This window comes from Cyanistes caeruleus, chromosome 10 (assembly GCF_971803275.1).
Source record: "Cyanistes caeruleus chromosome 10, bCyaCae1.hap1.1, whole genome shotgun sequence".
NCBI lineage: Eukaryota > Metazoa > Chordata > Aves > Passeriformes > Paridae > Cyanistes > Cyanistes caeruleus.
The window spans coordinates 17,042,324-17,055,478 of NC_141710.1; the positions used below are offsets into that span (position 1 = coordinate 17,042,324).

General features: G+C 37.1%; 1 protein-coding gene across 45 annotated transcripts in view; it reads right to left on the reverse strand.

The window, feature by feature from the left end:
• The window catches only part of SENP5 (SUMO specific peptidase 5), a 202,503-nt gene that overhangs the window by 187,703 nt on the left and 1,645 nt on the right, over positions 1 to 13,155 (reverse strand). For 18 of the 45 annotated variants that reach the window (XM_086844052.1, XM_086844038.1, XM_086844022.1 and 15 more), the window contains exons 2-3: positions 7,548 to 7,785; positions 6,316 to 6,428 (exon numbers count right to left, since the gene is read on the reverse strand). The gene's annotated coding sequence lies outside the window, so the exon portion shown is untranslated. Of the gene's footprint in view, positions 1 to 6,026; positions 6,227 to 6,315; positions 6,429 to 7,422; positions 7,505 to 7,547; positions 7,786 to 13,155 lie in introns of those variants that run through there. The other 27 variants (XM_086844028.1, XM_086844061.1, XM_086844029.1 and 24 more) reach the window with 8 other exon arrangements.

Sequence of the window (13,155 nt, forward strand, 5' to 3'; positions counted from 1 at the left end):
AGCAGAGGCAGGGTAGCCTCTCTGATATGGTTGCGGTGAGAAGAACAAAAGAAAACAGCCAAATTAGTGGCAAAAATTGAAACAGAGTGACTGGGATAGAAAAGTGGGTGAAGGTACAATCATAAAGGAGCTATAAAAGACAGGAACTCAAGAAGGGGAGCAAGAGCAAAAACAAAAAGAGAGGGATCTCTCTGATTGTGGCAGGAGAGCCCGCAACACATCACAGAACAGAACCCATACTGCCTAAATCTAAGCATTCCCTGACAGTGTAGGCACACCTCCCATCTTCAATGCCTGGTTCCTTTTTTCTAATTGCATTAGAAAATTCATTAGAATGTACTGAAAAAGTAATGAAATCAAAAATTAGAAACAGTGAGTATAAATTCAGCATGGTTCTGTGCATCAGATCTTTTTTTTTACACAGTGTAATTGGCTGACATATAGGGATGGATGGAGACAGGCAGAGAGATATCTGTCATGACTGATGGTATCAGAACCATTATAATTCCTTTCTTCCTGAAAATAATAATTCAGAAGTCATACAAATTTGCTGGAGCCCTATTTTAAAGAAAGGTACAATAATAATAGCCCCTGGATCCATCATTAACCAAATCCAGCCCTTTTAATAAATTCATTTCCTTGGAGCATAATACGCAAAGGCTATCTTCTTGTTTTGACAATAACTAAACTTACAAAGCTACGCAAATGAAAGCCTTGAGAGTTATCTTTAATTCTCTGCTTCTTTTCTTCTGAATATTTGATTGGTATGGTTTTGGCTGTTACTGGAAACTCTTTGTGTATACTGAATTGCTAACAGGAGTATAAGATCAAAACAGTTTTTCTTTAAATTATAGTAGACATTTAAGTAATTAATGCAAAATTACAATGAAGACAAAAAGATGCAAATATAAGAAAAAAAAGTTTTCTTCCCATCTCCAGTCTCCCTGATCTGAATGAAAAAACAATCACACTCTTGATGTATGCTTCCCACAGAGCATACATACACAACCACAAGTAGTGAAACACAGGACTGAGTGACTGTTTACCATGTGCTATAGTGGTAACGTGAAGTTTCATTATTGTTTAACACAAGGATGACAATTTCCATTTGTTTATATAACTTCTAAAAGTAATTACTTTTCAAAAAAATCATTCTGGAACAAAAATCAGTGTTCCATGTCTAAAAATTCTGAAACAGAACATTTAGATATGTTTATGAAGGAACCTTTCCATTTCTCATTGACGCGTTCCCATAGAAAGTCTCAATTATTACAACACAGCACTCTCGGATGGAAGAATCTGTGTGAAAACTCCTGACCAGACCTGCTCCAGCTGAGCTGCTGAAGAGCTCGGCAAAACTCCCGGCTTCTCCTCCGGCCGGAATCATGCTGGAGCGCTTCATCCAGGGCCCGCAGCGCCTAACGAGCACTTTCCTCCTTGGCCAGCAGATGGCCCATTTTTTATCACAGGGCGTACAATCGCCAAATTTTTTCAGGTTTGTCATTGCCAGGAATGGTTGAGCAGGCTTAACGCTCAGCGTTTCTTCGGGGTGAGTAACACTGTAGCTGAAAACACCCCATCTGTGCCATCTTTTTTAAATATTAAGCTCTAGCAATAGAGCTTCGACACTTACCAGTTAGTTACTATAAGTGTATAAATTACACTCTAAATGTAATTTCATGAATATGAAAAACAAGGGCTGCTCCCGCACCTGAAAAATTGCATTCTTACTGATACAGAAAATCGGAACTAGGAGCCTGGGGTATGAAAATATGTCTGAATTAAACCTCTGTTTGCTCGTACTGCTGACATCCACAGCCACATAATGGCCATTCTGCAGCTGCCTGAATTTCATGTGCTCCCTCCCTTGTTCATTCCATCTGTGACAATGGGACAAAACATATATTTTAACTGGCCAGAAGAAAAATTCCTCAGCTGGATGGACTATTGGATTCTTGCCATAATTCAGACATGACCCTTTCATCACACTCAGCAGTTCCAATCGTCCTCTAGTGCTATGTTCACACAGCATAAGCCATGGGAGAGAGCTGTGTAAACACCTGACATCAGAATATGTGGAGCATTAATGATGAACACTGCTATTTGATGGGATGTAAGAACCCATTTCTTTCCTTGTTTTCTCAGGTCTCTCAGCCAGCAAGATAATTGCTCCCAATTTAGGAATAACAGCTCTGAGGATAAATGAGTCTAAGTGGCTACAGAATTAGAAATGACACTACTACATGGCCATTGTCATGTAGACAGACCTGTATCAAATCCAATGTACAAATTCCTCAAATATTCATTAAAAATAACAATGGGGATAGCTATTTTCAATTCTGTAACTAGCTACTCACCCACAACTCCTAATTCTGCTGTGTTTACAAGACCACATTAGTGTAATGCAGCTCCCACAGTTTTAATTATGCTTTATTTGCAAGTTCATTTGGGAAAATGTAATTAATAACACAATGTTTCCACTGCATTCCAAAATAAGAGAAAGGGTGTGCTAAGGAGGAAAGAGTGGAGGTTTTTCTAGTTGGGTAAAGCATCTCGCTACAATGAATACTCCTAATACTTCAGCTCCTTGAAGTGGTTTCAATCTGCTGCTCACTGAAAACTCAACCATAACCTTCAAAGGAGTAACTCCTACCACTACAGAGTAACAGGGATTAGAAACCTCATGGTGATTCTCTTCTACCATGACTACTGATAGTGCTGATCTGTGGGTTGAAGATTGGGCATTAAAATACTTAACTCAAACTGAGCCATGGGAAATCAGAATTCCTTGCAGAATCCAGAGTCATGCTAAAGGAGTATATTTGTTTTAAAAACACAAAGACAAAATCTATTTATGAAAGGCCCTGTATGATTTTGGTGGGTGTCTCTCCACTTTACACTGGATGCACTTATAACAGGATCCAACGGAGCACTTGGCTTGAAACAAAAGAAATACTACAGTTTGAGTGAAAAACAAGGGAACAAATCTGACTAAGGCAGAGAATGAACAAGGATGTATTTTTAACTAAAATTTAGATTACTATAAGAAAAACAGTTAGGCTAGACAAGAATTGAGGATTATTGATTTCAAGTTAAGCTTATGAACAGAGTATCAACAGGAGCTATGTTTAAAGAAAGACTTTGACCTACATATCCAAAACACTACAGTTCAGTGCCTTGAAAAATCCACCAGACACATGTAAAGGAACAGTGTTTTATTTCTTATTCTAACCCTTAAGCATGTCAAAAGACATTAATTTCTTGCCATTTAATCCGATAGAAAAAAAAAGAATAATGCCATAAAACATTACAAAGAACTAAGTCTACTATAACTCAAGTTATAGTTAGAGTAAGTTAGAATAACTTCCTTTTATGTGCCAGTTATTCTACTAGCTGTGTACTGAATAAAAGAGTAGTAGTGCTCACAAAATAAAAACAAAGGGGTATAATGGGACATAACTCACTCTCTGTAAAAGAAAAAAAAAAAGTTTCAGAAGGAATCCAGAATTCAGACTGACCATTTAAGCAGTCTTGTGACTGCTAAACTAAAATCTCTGGTTTGTGTGCAGAAGCCCGATTTTAAATTTTGCTGAGAAGTTTGTGCTCCCATTAACCTTAAATAGCATTATGGGTGCTCAGCATTTCAAAAATCAGGCCTTGGAGCACTCAGCCAAAGCCTATTGTGTGGAAAGCTGATATTACTTGGAGTGGTTGAGATGGAAATTGAGCAGTGGAACACCTCAGAAAGGTAATTATGGGCAGCATTAGCCATCAAAGTAGCTTTTATATTTCATATATGTGTTTTGGAAATTGATACAAGTCCTGGTATTAACCACAGCAGCACTAGTGGCTTAACAGCTTTTTTTCCTGGCCCAAATACAGAGATTAGAGTGTTCTGGGCAATGTTTGCCATACTTCTTCTTTTCTTGATCACTCCCACAATATAAACCAAGTGGAAGAAGCAGACAAACCAAGCATAAACTACAAGATCACTTCTTTCTTTAGAATTCAGTACAAACGTGCGGACAGATTAGTAGATTTACAAACAACTCCTCTGTCTTGTTCTACTTCATTAAGTTGCTTTTCTATCAGAAGGCAACCAAGATGCCTCTGAAACTTTGACTTAAACTGATAGATCTGTACTGACAGTTTGGCATAGGAACAGCAGCAATATAAATGTTATAATGTGAGTGCACTCCACTCAAGATATTTCTGTATCAGCACTACTGTAGCTCTGCTCCTTTTCACTGTAAATACATACTAGCCTTTATCAATCCATCAACTGGAAGCAATTAATATTCACACTATTTGGAAATTTATGAGAATAGCTTGTCATTTAGCAACATTGTGCTTCTGCCCACCCCTTTGCAAATGAAAAACTATTACATTGATCTTAGACTGCAACACTAACTGTCCACTAAATATTTATATAGGCAACTAAATTTTTGTTGGGATGGGACACATCCATTTCTTGTTTAGCACTTATTCTACAAGGAGGTGTTTATTACACGTTACAGTCATGCTTGAATAATCACCTCATATCTCTGAAGAACACAAACTGGTTTGATTCAGAAGTCCAGTGATATCCTCTGAAATGCAACACCTAATGCTCTGTGGAAATCAGTTCTAACACAGTTATTCACTCAGCAAGGCACTATCAATTGTTCAGAGAAGGAGACTAAACCCCTTGCTGACACTGAACTAAGTCACCATCACTTGTACTGCCAGGGGATACCTCAGTCATGGATTAAAACTTGAACTTCACCTGCAGTAGCTTAGAGGACCCCCACAAACCTTAACAGGCTGTTGTCATCCCCCAGTGCACTGGGGAGCAAAGTAAATCAAAAGAATGGTTGTAAAGAACGCAGAAGAACTTTCCATAGCTTACAAGTTTGACAAAATTAGTCTGAATCAAAAAAAATGAGTCTGGCTAGTAAAAATACACTTGAACATCCAATTCCACATGACAAACTTTGGAAATGGAAACTTACGTATTCATGATTGATAGATCTCACCCAGTGCCATTCATGACTGGGAAATGTACAAGCTAAACTCTATACACTTAAAGAATAACAATTTCACACTGAGAGACGATAATACTAAAAAATAAAAATCTGAAGGCCTAACATTTACAGCATGAATTACTCAGTCTTACTACCAGGCTGCTATAGAAAAAAAATCACTCTGACCCGAACTACAAACAGACTCCAGGAGAACAAACACTATTTGGTAAATGGTGATAAAGTGCAAAACAAGGAATTGTGAGAAAGGGTTGATCTATCCAAGCACATTCAATAACACAGCAAACAGATGGTTAAGCAATATCAACACAGGAGTATCAACATAGCTAAGACAGCGTTATCGCTGCCTCCACAGTTTGTTTTATTCTCCTCAAGGCCCCACCAGGCAAACATGGCAGGCGTGCTGGGTTTGCTGTGCAGGGCATATGGGTTCAGCTGCCTCAGAAACAACCTAATGACTGGGAGAAGAAGCAGGTGAAGGAGACCAAAAATATGTAACGTGATAGATGTAGAAACAGCACCAGCTTTTGCATGAGTGTTTTGCAGATAATTCTGCAATTATATTGAAGTCTTAAACTGAAAAGCTAACCCCATTAGAGATCCTACAGAAAGCTTGTCTGATGTTGGTTCTCTAGTTAGTATGCTTGAGTATTTAATATTAATTTTTATTTATTTATTATACATTTCCACTCAAAAGACATCTACTTTGATAACAGAAGACAAAAGATCATTGATAAAAGGTTGATAACACATCAACATATCACAACAATCTTACCACATAAAACATAATTTCACTTGCGTTTTGAAAGGTTTCACAGCACTGCACAGATGAATGTAACAACTGAGACATTTTAATACATACAAACTGCATTCATCAGCTCAAGATTATGCTGAATTTTTTACCAACACTTTTTCTTCTCATTTCTCTCCCTACTGAGTTCTTTCATGGCTGTCTTTACTCAGGGTAATAACGTTAATGCCAAAGTAGTATCAAAAAGCAGCTACCTTGAAGCAGCAGTGAGTATTTTCTAAAGGAAAAAGTCACTCTTCTTCTCCCTCCTTTCTTTGCAGCATTTCCTCCTGAAAGCATGGGAGTGTGCTTGCTTGCTCATCACTCCTGCTACCCTAAACAACTGAGATAGCTTTGTTCTTCTGCACCAGCAGTTCTGCTCATGAACACTGACACTGAATTTCCTTTTTTAGACAGCAAGGACGCAGACTTTCTTCCTCTTCTCCCTCCCTCTGCCTCGCCTCCCCTCCCCCACCTACAGTCTTTGCTGTGCCCTCATCTTACCTTCAACAGCACAAAAAATCCATGCTGCAGTTTTTTTCTTCGTTAGCAGCTCTATGGCAACAGCAGTTCTGAGGCAGCAGTCCCTTACAGTTCTCACTTCATTCTCCTTCCTTCTGCATAAAGATACACAGCCTGTTAGCCCAGGAAATCAGCAAAGATAATTCTGATGTGATCTAAATTAGTAAATACAATTCCACAATTATTTCAGAAAAAAAAGTGTGCTCCTGGGGGTACAAAGTTGTATTCCCAGAAGAGATTAATATTAGCAAGGCAAATGAATATTAAAGGAATCAGAGAATTCCTTTTGGGTAATTAACTGTAAAATCATCTTTGTGATAACTCAGCTTTCTTGGACAGAAAGGTGAAAAAAGAGAATTCTGAGCTTAAGATATACACAGTATGACATCCAAATAAAGTCCTCTATGAATTTGTCATTGTTTGACTGAGTCTTTATTTGTCATTAGCACATGAATTAAATCAGTTCTTTGTTTGTTAAAATCCTACTGAAATAAAAGCAATAATGGCATACAAAATCTTGTAACCCATGTAAAAAGCATATATTGGAATACATTTAGAAATGGTAACACAAACCTTAGAGAAAAAAAAAGCAATGAAAGAAAAACTAACAGTAATTAGGTAGTTACTGAGTACTAAAATACTGAAGTTCAAAGTCTGCTTTGAAATTAGGATTTTCCTGATTTCTTACTTTGTTACTTTTAAAATAATCAAAACAATGAGCTACAAATAAAAGCTGAATATGACAGAAAAACCCCAAGTACTTAAGACTCTGAAACAATTATTATCAGAAGCTCTTAAATTAAAGCACAAGACAAAAATATTTGGAACAGAGGCACAAACATTCTCTCTACTGCAAAAACTGACAGTAATTTACAATCTAATCACTTTTATCACTTTTATCACATGCACAAAATAAATGAATCAATATATTCCTGCAATTCAGCATGAACTCGCATTTCTCTCTCCTGCTGTGTAAAGAACAAAGGTTTCTGGCCACTGCCAATTGCTGTGACATGATGTGTTAAAGTGCATGTCCTTGACTGCCATGAGCAACACCACAGTTACACCTGGCTAAAGTAAAGGGATCACCTGCATCTTGTCTGTGCTTGCAGTCCATGTCCACACTTGCTGGAAAATGTGGAAAACAGAGGCAGGTGTTCCTGGGCAAAACCTGAGAGTAAAACATTGAATTTCTTACTAATCCAGCACCTCACCTGTTCATTTTTGTCTCATCTGGTGATATTCAGTTGGCATACAAAATAATATAGAATCATGTTCTGGGATGGGTTGAAGCACAAACAGCTGGGGCTAAGGACTGGCCCACAGAAGCTTCCTAGCACTAAACAGAAGCTCCAAAAACCAGAGCAGTTACATTTAGCAGCTCACTTGGCACTTCAGCTTCATGGGCACACAATTCAGACTCAGTCACAAGAAGAATATGCATCTCTAACACTGTTAAAGACAAAAGCCATGGAACAGTTATATTTTCCATTAAAAAAAAAATCTCAAAAGGATTAAGAAAACAAACAAATAATGTGATTAAACAAGTCACAATGTTTATCTTGATTAATTTCTTAAACTTTTTAAAAACTTTTTTACCACCCTGAGCTGGCTGCTTTGCAGGCTTGAAGCACAGCTCACAAAGCAATCAGTTCCAGCTTTAGTCAGTTTACAACTGAAGAGATTATTTAGAGAGATAATAATTTCCAGCTTCCAAAGAGATGAAAGAAAGGCACAAAGTTGAAACTAGTCATCTATAGTGCCAGTATCAGTGACAGAAAAAAAAAACTTGGGGAATCTGAGCTATAGTTACCTGAAGAAATGAACAGTCTCAATTTCCTTACGAAAAGTAAAGCTCAGTAGGAAACTTTCAGTTTGTGGAGATTAAGATTTACCTGGAGGCCAACACTTCTTATCACACAGCTCGTTTTAGTAACGACCAAGTATTTAACTTTAATGTTAAATTTCACATGTTAAAACAAGCCCTATAAACTGAAAAATACTGTTGTGAAGGTTAAAATTATCTGATAGAGAAGAATTCAGTTAATATGCAACACTGGAAATAGACAGAAATAGCTTCTGTTAGGGAAAAATGAAATTATTTCTGTGATGTCTTACTGCTTAGGGATGTACACATTTGAAATATTCTGACAATAAATACAGAGTGTATTACAGCCTGTAATACACTCAAAGCAAAGCTCTTTGTGCAATGCTGTATCAGCTGATAACACCAGACATTTTGTTGTCACTAATTTGAGATAGGCTCTCATAACTCAAAGTGCTGCACCTACACTCTGGAAAGCACAGTGTGTTTGTTCTGACGTCCAAAAGTGTGATTGGGATGGGGACAGAGTCACATGGCTCATTGCTGTCACCAGTCAGGACACAGGGCATCTATCATGATACACTTATCTACAGCGTACAATAGAGATTAGTACTTTTTTTACCACAAATGGGTCCCGTGAATTTACCCCTGTAAAAGTCAAAGGCCTGCTTGGCCTTTTTGATGTTTTCATCTTGGGTTGGGTTCCCATGCACTACTTCCTCCTACGAAGCACATAACATTCAGTGTTTTTACCAGTAAGGAAAGGTACCCAAATTAATACAGATATAGGTCTGCCTGTAGTGGCTGTTCCAAAACTTGGCCAACTGAAATCAGCAATTAAAAAAACCCAAGCAATGTCAGTAGATTGCAAGTTTGCAAAATCATGGGAATAAATAATGTACAGAGATGGTTAATCAATAGCAGAATTAAAATGGTTTTCTTCAAAATAATGCACAGGCTTATATATGCCTTTCTTTCAGAACTGGAAAAAATGTTCTTTGCAGATTGTCTCACAGAAATATATGATGTGCAGTATTTCATGAGTTAAAAAATAAATGTAACCACAACTGTGTCAGGATATTATCATCTGCCACCTGGGTCATCTCTCTATAAAAATAAAGTTTTATTTACTTTTGTAATACAAGAAACAAACCCTACCCTGAAAACATCCTGCAACTTCTATCAAAGATTTCTAGGCCTCCTTCTATTACTAAACTCCACATTCTTCAAGGATTTGCCCACACATAACAAATAATAAGACCCTCATATTACAAAGACGAAAACTGAAGTGCAAAAAGAGCTCTCATTCCAAGAAAAGTCAATGGCAATTCTAATAGATATCATCTGCTCAATTTTAGTGCTAAAATTCCAGTCTGTGGTCACACTAGGAGTGCTTAACACAATAGAGGAACAGACCTAAGTTGATTTCATGTCCTGGGCTTGACTACAAACCTTGAAAACTTGGAAACAAAGAATCTAAGTGCTCAATCAAGAGGAACACTCAAGACAAAAAACTGTAATTATTGAGTTTTATAGCATGCAGAGGACTGGACGACTACAAAAATCATAGAAAGAAAAGCATATTTTTGTTTCAAATATTTGGGTTAAGATTTTATTGTGACAACATTCTTCTTATTACCAGAATCATTACTAAAATTACGAGACCACCATAAGTAATTCCACATGACAGTTTTCTCATATTACACTAATTTAAAGAATTAACAGTAATTTACATATTTCCACTAAGAAATTGAATGCTTACTTTCTAGAATTAACCCTAGTTTTTTATTAGAAGACCAACCAAATGCTAAGCAAAGTAAAAGAGAAATTTTTCACAAATTTAAAGTTCCGAATGGAACTATACCAGCTATAAAAATAAGCAGTAATTAACTTCCCTTAGTTCTTAAAATTTTTGACCCCCTGGGAGAGGGATGAGAAACCAAGGTTCCTCTGAGGTCCCAGAGCACTTCTGCTGCTTTCTTTTCAGCAGCAGTTTACAAGAACTGTCCCACTGGATAAAAGAAACACCATCTTTCTTAAAAATTCAGCCGGAACTTCATTATTCCAGAGTAAGAATTAAGTAACAAATAACTGCAAACCTCTGAAGGTGGAAGGGTCCCTGTAAGTCTGAATTTAAACTCCAAACTGTAAGAACAGATGAATTAATAGATGAATAACCTGAAAGATTAAATTCACACAACTTTGCTATTTATTAAAAAAAAATAATTTAAAAAACCTTACGTAAATTAGTCTTAAATAGTTTAACAAATTATTATAATCAAGAAAAAAAGATCCAACTGGCAATGGGAGAACTTAAGCTAAGAAACAAAATTCTGCACAACTGAAGCAGGAACACTCTTTGGAGACGTGTTCTCCAAGCAATTAGGAAGCACAAGCCACAAACCACTCCACATACATTTCAGACAAGTGAGTCAGCAGGCCAGCAAAAGGCCCCATCCACCCCACATCCTCTGCACGAGCCTGAATATGTTGAACAGACTGAGCATGTGGGACAATTAAATCAACCAAAGCAGTTTAAATCCCACTGGCTTTCCATAGTGCTTGGCACCTAAATAATTTAAGCATCTTTGAATACGTTCCTTATTGGCCTAGTGCATAACTATTCAGTGAGACAGAACTTTCACAGGGAGAGGAGATTCTGGATGAACTTTCAATTCATTCAACAGGGACATCGAGATTTCACAACACAACTCTGAGTACAGTTACAAAGATTAGAAATATCTGTCAAAACATAACAAAGTTGGAAAATCACTTTAAAAAAAGATGACAAAGCAAGCCTAACAACCCAATGTACTAAAGTCATCATAATGTGCATTTCAGATTACAATGAGGTACTACAGAATACAAAGCCAACATTCTCAATCATTAAAAACACTGTATCTTATAAATTCTTATTGTTCAGCTTTTTTAGACTGTAATTTCAATGGAGTGCCCAAAAATGCTTCTTAGCATTCACGACACCCTGACTGCATTTAAACAACAAGCATGGGACTTCAGGAATTTGGACTTTCTTTGTCCCCTGGACATTTTCCAGAATCTTTCCTATCCGCTCCTACATTTGAGGAAGCACGCTTTTGTTTAGGCAGGATCCTTTGGGACTGATGAACTGAAAACATTACTTATTGCTAACAACACCCTAACAAATCATCTTGATCCTTAACATGACCTACTGTGAGCAAACTCTGTCTGTTTACCATCAACTTCCTTGCCCTGCCAGCCACGGCAATCAAATAATACACAGATTGAACTATGGCAGCAGACTGGCAAGTGCAGGAAAAGAACTCTGGGATTTTGCAGGTTTCCTGTGAAGTACCTGGCAGCTTCATGGCAAATTCAAATCATGCCATGAGATTATTAAAAGATTTCTGAGATTTCCTAATGCAAACTGTACCATCGCCTTTGCCAGAATATTGGTGAGCAGGGATTGCTCAACAGGAGCTCAATTTCAGAAGGTGTCAGCTCCTACTGCTTTCTTTAGATACGTCATTCCTTCAATCTGCATGAATAATCACTGGAAACCCAGCTGCTAAACCAGCTAGTCCATCTGTTACCCCTGTTAATAAATGTGTTATTATGTTCACTCTCACTAAAGAGCTCATGATTCATTGGGATTGTCTTTTTCGGAAACATCTACAGAAGTATATAAGGTACATACATATGTGGCTGTGGAGCCTATCTTTAGCAGCACATACATATAATTTAGTGTCTTCTTGGTATCTTTTCTGCCTGATGATAACATGAACTTAGTCTTTGGGGAGCAAGTTTTCAGTTGAGGCTGCTCTAAAAAACTTAATCAGATTTAAAGCCAAAGGACCACATGAAATCCCAGTGTTGGTACAAAATTTTTGTCGGTGACAAAATCTGACCTTTTGGTTCCTCTCAGCTTGATGCTTCCTGTTCAGAACAAAATTATTCCAGGCAGAATGTGGCTAGCACTGGCCACAATAATTTTAAAAATTGTCCCACTTGATTGAAGATAATAATTTTAATTATTTTTTCTACCTTTTTTTGGGTTTTTTTTAACAAAATGAAATTTGGCCAAGCAGAGTAAAACAAGATTTGCAGCAAGCTAGAGCAATGAGAACAATTTCTCCTTAAAGAAAGCCAGAAAAGCCTTGTTACTGGAAAACTGTTGTCAAATCTGAATACACGGGTAATCTGAAATGACACTGATTTTTTTATCAGAAAAGATGAATACTTGTTTCTGAGATGCCATTTCGGGTCTGTGAAGAATGATGGCTTACCTTCATGAAATTCCCATATGTCTGGAAATATTTTCCTCTCAGATTTGCAAATCTACTAAAACTTAAATGCAGTACTTGAATAATAATATTCATCAAATCAATTTCAACAGCTTTCTTAATAAATATTCAGTAGTGTTATTTCTCCATTTACTTTTCCCCATTTACTTTCCCACCTTTAATGCAGTGGGAAATCTAACTGTGCTAGACCAAAACTGTGTTTGCATTCTTTCTTTAGTCCATCCTGTTTTTCAGCCAGAGGTTAGCAGTCCACACAAACTGGCACCATTCATTTAAAAGGCCTCTGGCTATTGTTGCATGTCTATCTGAACTGCAAATAGAAGAAATATCCTCAATATTTTCTACCCAGCAGGGGTGGACAGAAAGAACTTGAGAGCATTAGGAGGGCCTGACAGTGGAGCTGCGTTTATATAATTTTGCTGGGATAGAGGTAGGTTGTACTATTTCTACAGATATTGCCCCAGAAAACGCTATCATAGAAAGATTTAAGTTATATACAGTCTTTGAGAGGTTCCCTTTGTGGATATTCTAGATAGTTCTAGACAATTTACAGTATTCTAGACAAGGGTTGAGTTTTTCAAGCACTGTCTCCATTTCAACATATATAATCACTATGGAAACAGATTGCAGTGATACACATATATACAAAGTTGGCACAAAATTATTGCTTAAAATGGATATTATTTGTTTCCATAAAAAATACTGATGAATAGA